This window comes from Pinus tabuliformis, chromosome 6 (assembly GCF_031772625.1).
Source record: "Pinus tabuliformis cultivar Carrire ecotype Pingquan chromosome 6, CPIR1, whole genome shotgun sequence".
Classification (NCBI taxonomy): domain Eukaryota; kingdom Viridiplantae; phylum Streptophyta; class Pinopsida; order Pinales; family Pinaceae; genus Pinus; species Pinus tabuliformis.
In genome coordinates this window covers 1,862,329,357-1,862,345,144 of record NC_142292.1, presented here as the reverse complement: position 1 = coordinate 1,862,345,144, position 15,788 = coordinate 1,862,329,357, and positions in this window count along the sequence as shown.

The window sequence follows — 15,788 nt, the reverse complement described above, 5'->3', positions numbered from 1 at the left end:
TCATAAAGTGAAGTAATATTTGTTTTATTTACTTAATTTTTTTTTTTTTTTTACAGTGGTTGACAGTTAACTTAGGAATCCAAATCTCATTCAAATAATGTAATTACTCACTGGTGACGAAGACTTATCCATTTTTGGGTAGGTTTTTTTTAATATATTTACACTATTTTATTTTATTTTAGTAAATAAATCAATTTGTTAATTGTGTGAAAAGGAGAATAAATAAGGAAATAGAATTTGTCATATATATGAGTGGTGTATTTATAGTAATAAATTATAATAAAAAGTAACATCTGAGTTCGAAATTGTTAATACAATTCCATGATTACATAGAGTTTAGGTTGAACTTTTAATTTAAACAAAAAAACATTCATGGTCTCAACCATAACATTGAGTTATTGGTATTCACACTCTCATTACGTTCACATCTTTATTTGTGGTTGAGGCTAGAGAATGAATTCTTGAAATTCCTTAATCAATAAGTCAATTAAATGACAAGATTTAAGCAAGAGGTTGAAGACATCATTTTGAGGGAAAAAAATACTAGTTTCAAGTATTTAATATCAATATCTCAAATAAAAGATATTGTCATTTCCTTCCTTAACTAGAGATAAAGATCCATCTGAATGTTTATTAGAATGCATAATCTAATAGGTAGAAAAAAATGTTTTGACCAATTGTATCAAAGCTCATGAAGCAAACCAAAAAGATAAACATCATAGCATAATAATACATAATATTTTTGTTAGTAAATTGTTATAAATGGACTTAGTATTAAATCACCTTATTAATTGGGTTATTTGTGGCCTTTAACTTCTTTTATAAGACCTACATATTCACAAAATTATTAGTATTTTGAACACTATAATCCAAAGATATATAATTTCAATTTACATTTAGACAATTATATTTATTATTTTATTTTACATTTACTTTTTTCATGATTATATAAGTCAATTCTCTATATAAGATTGTAATAAGTCAAATTCTAACTAAACAATATTAACATTGAGTATTTACTCAAAAAATGAAATATCCACCATCTATAATATGTCATAAACTTATTTTGGATGGATAAATCCTATTTATTACAAGAGAAACTTTTAATGGTTATATATATATCTATCTATATCTATCTATATATATATATATATATATATATATATATATATATATATATATAATGTTCCAAACACTAAACAGTGAGGATCTAGACATGAAGGATGAATCAATAGGTGGTATCTAATTGCTGAATTATGAGCTGTAACCTTAAGCATAAGAATTGAATTGATACTTTATGTTAAATCATTAAGGTGAGAACACTTAATTTGATACTCATACTCAACGATATTCTAGTGATAATCCTACTTATTATAGAAATGATTATATATATGTGTGACAATGTGTTTAAGTCAATAAATTATTTATAACAAAGTTGCTATAATTAAAATAAATATTAATGGTTGAAAAAAATGATAAATTATAATTATATATATATGTTAGTTAAGCTAATAGTTTTAGAATTTACATTGTAAATTTCAATATTACATTTCTCTTTTATCAATATATGATTAAAATAGGTATCATTGGTTAAAAACAAAAATCAAGTTAATGATGCACATAATATTAAACTAGCATACCCATGAGAAGTAAATAGTTAGAATGCCATAAGCATCAATGTAAGAATTTTTTTTATACTCACATAAATAAATATACTTACATAAATAAATAGGTTTAGCAAGAGTTATTGTCCACCATAATTTATACAATTCTTTGCATAAATTTAGACAAGAGTAAATATGGAAGTATACATATTTACAGAGGACATTGCCCACCAAAATTTATGCAAAGTTGAAGAATTATTAATGTTGTAATCAAATAGAACCCAAATGTGTCCAAATAGTTTGTAGTCTCCTATAGGGTTAAGCCCCTATTAAAATAATAAATCAAAAGGAGATTAAAAAAAAAAATTGAAACTAGATCTACCAATACTCAAGACATTTACACTAACTCCCCTCAATTTCCAATTTTTTTATTTTATCCCTTCATGATTAACAAACTTTAGTGATTATATGTTCAATTAGATTATATTTATGTCAGGGGTACTACAAAATTTACTGTAGGATGTGTGTGTGTGTGTGTGTATATATATATATATATACTGTGTAAAAATGCCTTATTGATACATCCCTAAATAAATGCCTATAATGGAAGGTAAATTGAAAATGAAGAATATGAGATTTAAATGTACACAAAACATATTATATTGACAACAATATCATGTTATCAATGAATGGGAAGATTAAATAGAAGGGGTATCATTATGTAATTAAAATGGATATTATGGTCTAGATGAATATTCATAAGAAAATCATTCCATTATAAAATAATAAGGAATTAAAAATATAAATAAAAAATGCTCCTTGATAATTATACATCTAATTTAGCACTAAGTGTTGTAATAGTATGAAGAAATGAATGTCCTTCATCTTTGATTTACTCTAGTAAAGAGTAGTGTGTTGATATGTGTATAACAAGTTATGGAAAACTAATATGATATGTTAATTTATACATCCTTTGGGTGATGACAACTTATATTATAGTTACAATGAAAAAAAAAAATCATCCAAGGAGAATTTGTATCTGAAGAGAAGAGTTAGGGAAATAACCTAATATGATTTATTAGGAACCTCATATGGTTTATTAAGGAATGAAAATTTTCATTAACTATTAAATGAAAATTCCCCCCTTAATTAAAAACATGATTACCTTAGGAAGTCTGAAAGGGCATGTAATTCATGATTGATTAAGGCATGATTAGAGATACTGGAAAAATGGTGTATTCATCAATGAGTGTGAAGTTGTGGACAGAAAAGCATAGATTTAGGTTTGAATGTTAGTTTACATAAGTATTCATATAAGATGTGTACAATTTCTTTCACCACAAGGTTCAATTTGGGATAGATGATACCATCAAAGTATAAAAACTTTTCAAGATAAATATTAATATATTATAACAATAAGCATTAGTGCAACAATTATGTGGCACATTTTAGGATAATAATAATAACTTTAGATAAGAAAGAAGGTGTACTAAAGTGTACTAAGGGAGAGAAAAGAAAAGAGATAAAAATTTATATGATTACAGATGAGGATCATGAATAAAGAGTTGGTACTTAGTTAAATGGAAAGAAAAGTCGAGGTCTACACCATTGGTTAAATGAGAATGAAAAAAAACCATGCGTGATCCTAATACAAATTATGTTATTTGAGTATAAGAAGATGGGTAGCATTTCTACAAAATGAGAATCTAAAAGAAATAGTAATAAAATGGACAAGAGACAGACCATTTATGAGAAAAGATTGAATATCCGATCATAAGTTCATTGGTGAATTCGTGACGTTTTCAAGGTAAAATTAATGAGAGGAATTACTACAAATGAAATGAAATAAAACAAGCTAATTGAATCGAGTAAAAATCCTAGTAGATAAATAAATTTATTAAGAATATGTGATGCCACAATCAATCTACATTGTTTTGTGGATTTTACTTGACAACAATAGTAAATGGTTAACAACAATAAAAGAAGAAAGTCATAGCAAGGGATGGTAGACATAAATTATCCAGTGCATTATTCACTTCACCCTTCACCCTTTTCACTTCATAGCCTGACTTGGAGGTAGTACTTGTGTTAGAAAACAATGGTTGGGTGGTGAATAACTTTGATTCAAACAATTACTATAGATATTCTTGAATATGATAAGTGTCCTTACCATTTACTTTGTTATTTTGGTCATGATATGTTATTTCCTTACGTTATTTCAAATTCATGTGTGTAAAATGGCTATTTAATTTCCATTCCTATGGAAATTATATTTTGTTCAAGATAATCCTATATATAGTACATAAGGAATTATTTCAAAAGGAAACTAAGTGTATTAAATGCATGTTTTCATATTGGGTTGTCCATGTGATATGGTCATGACGAAGGTATTTATGAAACTAACATGCCTCATAAAGAAGGCTGAGAAAAATGTTATGTATTGCACCAAAGTGGTCGTGTTTGTTGAGTTAACAATCATTGTTTAGAGAAAGTCGAAGCCAAACAAATAATAATGTTCACACCATTCTTTGTGGAAAGTGGAAGAAATTTCTACCAAAGCCTAGTCAATTTATTAGATGTTAGGAATAGTAACACCCACTTTAGATTTACAAAAAAACTAAATAAGGCCACAATGTATCTATATTTATTCTATGAGCAGATCTTTTAGTGGAATATTTGAGAAATCATGTTTTAGGGGTGATAAACACATGGTTGAAATTGCATTAAGTCGTGCATTACATTTCCACCAAAAGGCTACCAATACAATTTTAAAATACATAGAAGAGACAATGTTAAGTTTAAAACCAAAAAAAAATGGTTATTCAAGATGGATGGAATGAGAAGTTATGATGATCCATCCAGAGTGTTCGTATTTATTATTGTGACAAGATCCAAAGGATGTCAATTATTGTAACCATCGATGCAAATGATTTATGGAATGTAAATGACAATGGAAACCATGTAAAACCCAAAATTAAAATATTAAGAAAGAGAATTCACAAACTCTTACAATCAAGTAAGCTCATGAATATTATTTTCATAATTGTTCACATCTTAATCTCTAAATATAATCCACTTCACAATCATTACAAAGGGTATGCTTTAACAATATTAAAATTGTTTTACTTAGTTTTTAATTATGATTCATTGGGTCTCTAAATGTGCTTTTCATAATATTACAAGTCCATGGATAAGATTTCTCACTTTTAAGTGTTCAATTGTGCTTCACTCCTCAGTATCTAGTTGTGTTTTGCATATAGTTTTTACTTATTAGAGCTTAAGAAAACACTCAAGCCCTTAAACTAGTGGTCATTTAGAAAGTGTCAATCTAATATGCAAATATGTAAATATATATAGTTGTGATGCTCTGATTCGATCTAGCTCTACTTTTCAAGATTTATATATCGAAGAGTTAGCATAGTATTTTACATATATAATAATTCTCAAACAATCATTATGTCATTTGGTGAATGGAGGTTTCAAGAAGAAAAAATTTAGGTAAAAAAAAAGGGGTCTTTGAATATAAGAACTGAATGACCTAGCCATAAAAAAAATTTCCCATCACATAACATAAATTCTCTATAATACCATATAACATAAATTCTCTATAATACCATACAATGTACTCATAAGATCTAGTGGGAAAAGTAAATCCCATGAATTTCTACCTTGGAGGATGCAGAGACTATACATTAAAACTACCCCTCATTTTTTACAATTTGTGATGCCCATTTTGACCTAGATAGCTACATACGCTAAGGCCCTAGTTGTATTTTCATGTTGTTTCATTTATGAATGCTATGTAATATTGATAAATTTCAGTTGGACTCATGAACTTACTTATATAAAACACTTGATGGATTATGTTTTGTTGATTTAAATATTTGATGTATGACTATATTGATGTATGATTTAACTGATTTATGACTTACTTGGTTATTATTTATCTAGTGAATGACTTATCAAAGTTATGATTTATCTGATGTAATATTTACTTCCAACATGTTGATATATATATATATATATATATATATATATATATATATATATATATATATATATATATATAGATAGATATATATTGGTACATGGATACCAAAATTAATGACATGATGATTATGATCTCACACACACACATATATTATTGTTATATGCACGGATGAGAACTAACCCGCAGATTGGAAAGGACTATGTGATAGCCAAGATCCATGCTATTGATTGGGGGATGTCAAGACATCCAATGAGGAATAATATGATTTACATTGTTCTTATACATTTCGTATCCACTTGATATGCACTATTATGACATGGGTAAGGTGCAAATGGCAGGTGACATGATTGTCTCACTGGATTATTCGATGACAAGTATCCAACCAATGTCGTAGTGTGGTGTATATTAGGGTGTTGACCCTATTTTTCAGGAGGGGTGGAGGCATTTCCCACCGTGTAACCTCAAGCCTAGAATCGTGGGAGGGAAATGATGGAAACACTCCCCTAGACATGTGATGACGATTGTTAGTTGCCAGTTGGGGAAGTTAGTTCGATATAGTCAACGCTTCTACCATATTGATTTTATTAGTGGTTAGATCAATATAGTCGATGCCATCGTATATTGCAGCAGAGGATGGATAAGATGGGAGTGGAAGTAGGTTAGGGAGGATAGGAGGTTATAGGTTAGTTGTAGACTCTTGATGAGAAGTGGTTATCATTGCTTGGCTGAATTAATTTGACTACTATATCTCTCTCGATTTGTTATGCATTATTGTCAAATTTCCTTCGAACTCCTTGTGTCCTTTTCACTTTAACTTCAAGACGAAGTTTTCTGAAGGAGAGATGTATGTAATGCCCTACTTGATCATATCATGCTAATTTTGATTAGTGTTTAATTAACTTGAAAATATTGACTTATAATTATTAAGTAATATTGGTATATACCTACACTTGTGAATCTGTAATTTATTTTACTAATATGACTTTTATTATTGTTATTATTCAATTCCCAAGGTGTCTTCTCAAATTTAATTTTGGATAAGATATGGTCTTCTCCAATTCATTTCTAAATTAAATATCTATATTTCTATTCCCAAGGTGTCTTCTCAAATCTACTTTTGGATAAAATATGTTCTTTTCCAATAAATTTTTTAATCAAATATCTATATTTCTATTCCCAAGGTGTCTTCTCAAATATACTTTTGGATAAGATATGATCTTCTCCAATTTATTTCTAAATTAAATGTCCATATTTATGTTCCCAAGGTGTGTTATCAAATCTACTTCTGGATAAAATATGATATTCTCCAATTTATTTCTAAATTAAATGTCCATATTTCTATTCTCAAGGTGTCTTCTCAAATCTACTTTTGAATAAGATATGGTAAAAAAGGTCAAGGATATTAAATTAAAAGGATGAGGGGGTAGTCATGGAATTAATGGTAAGTGGTTGAGATGGATGAGAGGAAGAGACATAAAGGGAAGGAGGATTAAAGGAGAAGGGGGAGATCCATGGTATTTGTTTTGGCATTGGAGGAATTTTATTTTGGGAGGAATGTGGAGAAGGAGAAGGGAGATAATGGAGAGAAAAATGAGAGAACTCAAAATTGGATCTATCGGAGAGTGTTGGTTTTAACTTGGATACACTACAGCTGGTTGGACTTGGGCTCGGAGGGCTAGGGAACCTATAGAGTTCCCTGGGCTAGGAAATCATTCCTAGTTGGTTGGGAGGTAAATTCAGTCGAGTAGCCAGGAGGAACATCCCAACATAGTCCAAAGCATCCCAACCAAGCCACTAAAACATGTATTCTTCCATTTGTTGTTTTATTTATGTAAATTGTTGTAAAAGAAATTTCTTACATGTTTCATATCTTGTTAATCAAATTTTGCTTGTATGTTTTTATCAAGTAAATGTAAAGTCATAAACATGCTATTTTACTTCTTACTGTGATTAAATTAAATGGATTTAGTTTTAGTTAGAGGACCCTAGGTTGGATCCTCACATTAGGACAACTGAATGAAGTGGAAATATTAAATGCATTATTTTCCTCGATTTGGTTTCTAAGCCAATTACGTTCACTTGAGGCTTGAATGGGTGAATGCTTTTTAATGTTTCGATTCAATCCCATAATTTTGTGGTTTATCGAAAACTTTGTGATAGTTGTGAGGAGAAAGACATATATTTCAATGGTCACCTTGCAATTCTGATTGTCTTGCTGCAAGGGGGAGGTTGGGTTACATATCTAAACATATGCAAGCTGAGAAATATGGTGTGTTCATATTATTTTCCTTAACTCGTACTTGCCTCTCTTCTTGGTTTCTCTCACAACCTTGACAATGTCAAAACTTGTTAATTTGTTTTTTGAGATTGAAAATCTTGAAGGCTCAAATAACTATAAAACATGGAAACATCATATGGAAAGCACTCTAATTTATATGAGTTATGGAAATAAATATGTGGTGATGTAAAACCTAATAAACTCCATCGATGTTGATTATCTAGCTAAGTGGGAACTTAAGGATGAAAAAGAATTGGCATTAATAAAGTCCTTTGTAAATGAAGAAATGCATGTTCATTTAGAGAATGCATCATAAGCTTGGAATGCTTTGAAATCTTTCAAATATCTCTTTGATACACAACCTGAAATAAAACGGGTGGAACTTCAATTAAAGTTACTTCAACAAAATTTGTTTGAAGGAGGAAATGCACTTGAATATATTTTAAGGCTTTAAAACATAAGACAAGAAATCAATAAATCAAGATTTATTGTTATAGAAGATAGTTTGAAGGAAACAATTTTAATTATAGGATTACCATCCTCTTATAAGCACTTTTTGGAGACTTTACAATTGACAGGAAAGTTGTACAAGACATCATTTGATCAATTATGTGACATGTTATCTCAACATGATAAAACATTTGTGTTGAGCCAATTAATTGTTCCTAAAAAGGGGCTTTCAACTTCTATAAATTAATTCATCAACTCGAGGTTTCATTTTTCTATTTCAAGGTTATCGCCACAGTTTATAGAGAGAAATGTTGGTATGATTAACTATTGCTATCCTACTTAAAAGCAAAGCTGTAATATTAAAGCAATCAACTCAGAATGCAGTTTCTAATTATAACCAATCATTCAAAGCTTTAAATTTTAAATGCTTCTAAGGAAACAACAAAAGAAGATCTTTGATTTCAAACTTGTTGGGTGTGGAGCCTGATTATCTTCCTTATTCATAGGTACTGCCACATTAGACCCCATTTCATAATGTGGCAACAACGCCGCCCATAAAATGTACACTGCCAGGGGGGTCCAGGGAGGCAACGACGATTATTTGGAGCCCCCCCCCTGGCGGGGGATCAAGGGAAGCGCCCCTGAAGCTAAAAATAGATGTAAAATTGCTTTGTAAAATGTTGTAATTTCGTAGTCAATCTGGGCCGTTCATTAGGCGGAGATCTGACAGTAGAAGTTATGTTTAATTTAGGGTTTTTTTCCCTAGAAGGCAACCCCTCTCTATATATGAGGGAATTGTATTACATCTATGTAGATTTGTATTTTGAGAGACATATCGAGAGGAGATTGTGTGAGAGCGAAGAGGGAATTACAACGGATCTGCTGTAGGTTGTATATCTTCAGTTTGCTGGCTAATATAAAAGGAAGGATTGGTTGTTTCTCCGTGGACGTAGCCCAAACCGAGTGAACCACGTATATCTGTGTCTCTCTTGTTTTATGTGTTTATATTTATGCAATATATTTTATGTGTTTCATTGCTCTGTAATATATAATTTTATAAGAACTCGTATCAGAGTCGAAGGTCTATTTGGCTGATAAACTCGTAGGAGATAAGGGTTCCAAGTTCGAGTGGGAGCAATGGTGGAAGATGTTGACTTTTGTGATCCATATCACTATTCATCAACTTGAGGTTTCGTTATTCAATATGTGATTAACATCATTCTCTTGAGGATGAACCGCAGTAGATGGTTGGAAACATTGACTCAAAACCAAATATGTGATTAACATCCTTGTCCTGAGGATGAACCACAATAGATGGTTTGAAACATTGACTCAAAATGAAAGATGTGATTAATATGAAATATATTCTGAAAATAAGATTTGTTGGATACCAAGCTATTTCTTAAGGAACAACATCTACAAAATAGAAAAGTAATAATATAGAATCATATTACCAAAAGTGACTAAGTAAACAAAATAACAACCTGTGATAATCTACAAAAGCGGAAAGGAGAAACACTACTCTCAACAAATTAACTACAACATATCTTTTCTATAACAATTTAAATAAACCTAATCCAAACAGAGCATTAGATTTAACAAACAAGCAACGAGAAATGGAGAGCAATTATGCAAATAGGAACAACTTAAACAATAGAATAAAACACCAATTTAATGATATAAGAGAAGACAACATTGGTTCCAGGATCAGGCCCAAATCTAAAATCAAAATTCCTTAAAAGAGAATCAGAACAACACGTTAAATTCAAGCAATAGGCACTTCCATTCAATTACAGAAAACCAATTATAGTCAATATCTTCATAGGTCTGAGTTTATGTCAAAACAATATTACAACTTGAAAAACCAACCCCTTTCGAGGCTTAATGCGAGTTTTTATATTACATCGAGAAAAGATAAGGATACAAAGCCTATTTCTAATAACGAGCGATCTTGAGAATCTAAAGATTCTCAAGATGCTTATTTAAGCTACAAAGATATTTAATACATCCGAAGGATCAGGCCGGGAACTTGTCTTCAAATAATTTACTCCAAACAAAGTATAACATCCTGACGCTACCCGATCTCTTATGTCCATTCCAAGAAGCAATATCAAACACTAATGCATCAATAGGTTTCTTCCCAGAATAAGAATCCATGTGTAAGTAAATAGCACTTTATCGGTCAAATCCATTCATAAAATAATAAAACAATAAGTGCATACAAAACACTACTAAAACCCATACTACATAAGTTATCATGATCTATTTACAAGAAAGACTTAGAAAATAGTATGAAAACTAAGAAGTAAGGCAAGGAATTTATGACAATTATGAGGCCCAACATCTCCCCTCAACTAGCCTTTTTGCATGACCTCATGCAAACAAATGATTAGCATGTAAGAAATTCAAGGAGTAAGCTTCATAAGCTTCCTCTCCTCTATGCCTGAATCCATTTCTACTTCAGAGTTCTTCAAAAGCCACATACTTACCTACTTCTGATAAGTCATTATTAGATTTATAAAAATATTGAGGGCACCAGATCCTAGGGAACCTATACCTGAATCCTATCCAGTTTCTACCTCTTTCCAATACCAATTGAACATAATCCTCTATCCTGGTCATGGCATTCTAAAAATTACGGTAGCCAAAGAGCTCTTTATTTTTGACTTCACTGGGTGAAGTCTGCCATCTTTCGTTAGCTCCATGGATATATTCAACCTTGATGTCTTCAAAATATTCCATCCCTAAATGAAAGACATCATAATGAGTCTGTGAAAGTGCACAAGCAATATTGGGTTTCCTTATAAAGATACCATGATGAATCTGTGTACGAAAGGGGTTCCTAGGCTCCCCTCTGACCCAAAGGTCAAGGTCATGTTCTCTCCTCTAGAAGGTAATATAAGCTTTAGCCCATTTCACCCGGTGTTTGGTAAATGATATGAAGGCTTGAAATTGGATGTCTCCAAAAATGGAATAAGATTTTCTTCCACCTATTCTTCTAAAAATAAATTATGCATATACAACTCACACATAAGATACTTTGTATACTAATCCTGTTTCCAAAAAGTAGAAATGAATTCCAACACGTTTTTAAACTCATATGGTTATTCAGATTGCATAGCTTTAATTTTGAGCAAGAGATATCGCTCAAGCAAATATAAAGCATAATTCCAAGTTGGGGATCTACATGCCAAGGCATCTGAACAAATTGAGAAAATTTCCTTTGTTTTCTCTGCAACTTTCTCAAGATGGACCTTTAAACTCTGTACTTCCTTCTTAGATGCTCTCAGTTGTTCATAGGTCTCATGTTTTATTGTTGTCAATGCTTTAAATCATTGGAGAAACTCCCAATGTTCCCTCCACAACACCACTTCTCCCTGGTGTCTTGCTATGGTCTCATGTTGTTTCTCCATAGTTTTATGCAGGATCCGAATAAATGCTTCTACAATCAAGGTCGTATAGGGAGGGACAACCTCCGCCTGTACTCCTCTGTTATTAAAAGTAAATGGTGGATTATTCTAAGTTCATGTTTCAACAAGGGTAGGAGGAGCGTCCAACATCCGTTCCTCAAGGTTAGTCTAGGTTCCTGTTTCGATAGAAGCAAGAACAAGGTTTGTCTGAGTACTAGCTTCGTTAAAGACATATATGAAATAAATTTGGACTTCCATTTCCTGAGTTTCCTCCTTTCCTTTAGGCATTTTCACATAATCTCTATGACACTTCTTGTGGTCATGTAATCAATTTTTTAACTGCTGCACCTTTCTTTGTAGTTTCTTATTTTCTTTCTTCAGTTTATCAATTTCCTTCTGAAATTTCACTTTTCCTTTATTTATCCTAACTCTAGTACCATGGTCATCTGATTAGACGTGCTAACTAAGGCTATTGGAGAGGGAACAACAATGGCTATTTCATCTTCTTTAGAAATAGTTTCCTAAGTGGGTTTACCTGTCGGTAAGTTGTCAACTTCCCTTGTCATCTCATCAGTCCTAGACTTTAGTAAGTCTGCACTAGGAGAATCAATTTGAGGTAGGACTAAAAGGTCAATGCCATCATCTCGTTCTTCATCAATCAAATTTTCGAAGGACTGTGGAGTCGTTCCCTCCGGAGAGGGAGGCTCTAGTATAGTAGCAATAGAGTCTCCAAAACATTCCTTAGAAGGAGCAACTTCATGATCATTATACAATTTTAGGATAGCAGTATCTGAATAATTAACAGGAGAGGTTGCATCTGGTGAATTTGGTGAAGCTTCTTGGTTAAGAGGATTTTTAGAATGAACTATGGGTTCTTCTATTGAAGTAGTAATGGCTTCTCCAAAATTTGCAGTATCGAGCAAACTTTCTAGTCCTTATAATGCTTGGGCTACTATTGTTTCGTGCTCCATTTGTTCTGAAGTTGATCCATTTTGGGTTGATTTTTCTTCTGGTTACTGCTCAAGGGGGTTCAAAGAACTTTGTCCTTGCTTCAAAAGTCTAGTTGGCCTCCTTCTCTTCTTAGGTAACCAAGCTAAAATTGATGCCATTCTCTTTTCTCATCTGCTAAGTTTTTGAGGTTTTGGCAGTTTGTATCGTTCCCTGTCAGATATTTTCTGTCATAATAGTTTCATTCAAAATTTTCTTATTGTCTTTCTTTGGTTGTTCATCACTACCCGAAACATTTCCAGATGTTCCAATGATTGTCTCATCTTCTGGGGGTATCTCTTGACCAACATCAGGGTTCCCAAGGAACCCTCCCAAGTATGTTGAACTTGGCTAAGACTTCTTATGATTAACAACTTGATGAGTCCATGGTGACTTATGACCAAGACTTGATCCTTTGATCTCCTTAATCTAGTAGCAGTCACATGCAATACTGAATTGAGAAAGTATGGGAGGTTTAAGGTTACCTTTTAACTCAAGGATGCCGTGAGTTTGAGATGACGCCCTCTTACCACGTCATATCTCCCATCATAGGTGATGTATCATAGGAAAATCCCTGCTACATCCCTCCATGGTTCAGATAATCAATTGGGGTTATACCCCTTCCCTTTTCTGATAAATTCTTCACCAGTATTTAGAAACAGAAGGGTCGTGTTCTGGAGAGAGGTGTGTATCGTGTACCACTTTTCTCCTTCTTTCGGGAGCCGTGTTACTTCAACTATTGCAATTTCACTTACTTTTATCTATATATTTCTCACCACCATTGTTCTGTTGTCCAAAATCTTTGTAATTTCCAATGCCACCTCCTTGTCGAACCCCTGTAATCGTTCAAAATACCTATCCAACCAACTTGAATTAAGATGTGGTGTACCTGTTTTGAAACATGCAATTGCGTGGGTTTGTATCAGACTGAATGCCCAACCATTGTTAACTTTTCAACAAGACGCGGTCTTGTAATTGGAAACAACATAATTCACAATGAATGATAATAATAATCTTGTAAGAGTATATAGGTTCAACGACATGCAATGGTATTCGAAAATGTGGATAACAATCATCTGTTAGTGCCAACCCCCCCCAATGAGCGAATGTAAATCAAGTTTTGATAGGATGGAAATTTTGGAACATTTGAAGGGTAATGGTGAATTAATGCAATTCAATAAAGGTAATCTTCAAAAGGAAAAATAGGAAGCAACATATATCTGTGACATATGAGGAAATCATTAAGATTTTATGACTCATCCGCTGTAATAATAAATCAATTTATTATAACCCATGGAGGATGCAAATAGAATGAGGGTATGCAAATATTTATACAAGGAATTAGATGGATGGAGACAAAAATTGCATTAAATGCATCACTAGAGAAAATAAAAGAGATTAATTAAGAATGTTGAAATTCTGAAAAAGTATCCCTAGCGTGTAGAATTATAATGAAATGCTCATTAATCAACCAATCATCTTCATTTTCCAAGAGGATTTTATAAGTATCCATAATAAATATAATGATCTTAACCTTTTGAAGGAATTAAGTAGCCAAGATATATTGTAATTTGTAATTTTTCTTCAATACCACAAGCATGGCCTCTGCTGCCAGCAGGTGTCCATAGCCTCGACAGGGTTGCCTTTTTAACCTATTGAAATGCCATTGTCCCATTTACTAAAGAAATTTCAAAATTTGTTTTTGAATATATATATTTTTGAAGCATTTATAGAAAGCTATTGTTCTGCCGTGGTAACCAAGTAATAACAATGCCATTCACTAGAGCTAATGAGGTGAACAAGTCGGCTCGTGATGAGACCCCTTGTCTTTTTACTCGAAGGCCAAAGGAAATTACCCTGGCTTGGTGACCAGAGGTGGTAATGCCACTCCACTATATCCTATGATCATGGTAGGCTGGCTCATGATGAGACCTCCTATCCTTTGTAATTTTTATTAATCTTAATAAATGGGGTGGCATGTCAACTCCTTAAGAGCTAGGGATGGTGTAAAAAGTATGATAATAATTACTTTTTTAGCTTGCTAACTTTGTCCTCAAAGCTTATGATCATGTAATATTTGAAGAGTGGAGTGAAAAGATGCTCCTCTGAAGTGGTGATGAGAGGAATGCATTATGAGCATTTTTGTAATTTTTCTACAATACTAAAAGGGATTGAAAATCATGGAAATCCCATAATTCTGATAATCACTTCTCATAAAATATTCTCCAATGATAATCATTAAGCAAGTTAGTTTCCACCTTCATGTGAGAAAAAGGTCAAAAAGAAATGTTCCTTGCCCTAAAAGGAAAAAAATAAATTAATAAGCTAATGGAAATAATAATCATAGATGAAGAAACAATGGTTGTGGTTAAAGAAACAATGTTGTGGTTGAGGAAACATCGGCTGCGATTAAAGGAACAACAATCATGACCAAGGAAACAACAAAAATGACTAAGGAAATAACAACCGTTATTAAGGAAGCAACTATTGTGACAGTAAGGAAACAACTACTGTAATTACGTAAAAAACTATTGTGTCTCAGGAAACAACAATTATATCTGAGGAAACAAGTACCATGACTAAGGAAAGAGTTGTTGTGACTAAGGAAATGGTGACTATGTCTAAGGAAATAGCAACTGTATTTGAGGAAACAACTACTGTGACTAAGGAAACAACAACTGTGTCTGAGGAAACAACTATTGTTATTGAAATATCAACGATTTTTCCACATCTATCATATAAAAAAAAAAAAAAAAAAAAAAAAAAAAAACACTATCTACATTATGTACAAGATAAAACAAAAATCTCGAAGAAAAATTTACCTGGTTGTGACCGCGGGGAAATTTCCCCAGTCAGCTACAACCTGCAAATTGGTGTCATTATTAATTTCATGAAGGAAATATTCTCGGGTGAGTGGTTGATGGTACAGACAGAGTTGCTTCCCATTGGAAAGGAACAAAATACCAGAACTATCAATTGTGGTAAGGCATATCGTTCCATTGTCATAAACCTTGGTAATTTCATAAGGACCAAGCCAACTTGTTTGAAGTTTACCTGGAAAGTATTCA